We start from the raw sequence: 559 nt of genomic DNA, 5'->3' as shown, positions 1-559 counted from the left end.
TTGCCTACAAAAAGAAAGGACCCAGGGAGTTTTCACATACCCTGTGCTATAGGAGAAACAATGTTTGATAGAGCACTCTGCGATTTGATAGCAAGCATCAACTTAATGCCCTTGTCCCTTGTGAAGAGGCTGCAGATCAATGAGATAATGCCCACAGATGTAGTCATCAGGCTGGCTGATAAAACTCAAAAACAAGCAATAGGAGTGGTGGAAAATGTGTTGGTAAAGGTTGGGAAATACTTCCTCCCAGCAGACTTTGTCATATTGGACATGGAAGAGAGTTACACTCACCCAATCATATTGGGAAGACCATTCCTAGCTACAGCCAGAGCACTCATAGATGTGGAGCGAGGGGAGCTAATCTTGAGGATCCATGATGAACAGCTCGCCTTCACTGTTTTCAAACACTCACAGAAAACAGATCAAGAGAACAAGGAACCAAGGAAGGATCACAGTGAGACACTGAAGGAAGAGGCAAGTACTGAAGAACAACAAGCTCATCCGGAGACTCCCTTGGTTGATGGACAAGGAAACAAGCAGCTGTCACAGCTCAAGGAAA

This window comes from Arachis hypogaea, chromosome 18, assembly GCF_003086295.3.
Source record: "Arachis hypogaea cultivar Tifrunner chromosome 18, arahy.Tifrunner.gnm2.J5K5, whole genome shotgun sequence".
NCBI classification, from domain to species: Eukaryota; Viridiplantae; Streptophyta; class Magnoliopsida; order Fabales; family Fabaceae; genus Arachis; species Arachis hypogaea.
Note: the sequence above shows the minus strand (reverse complement) of the source record.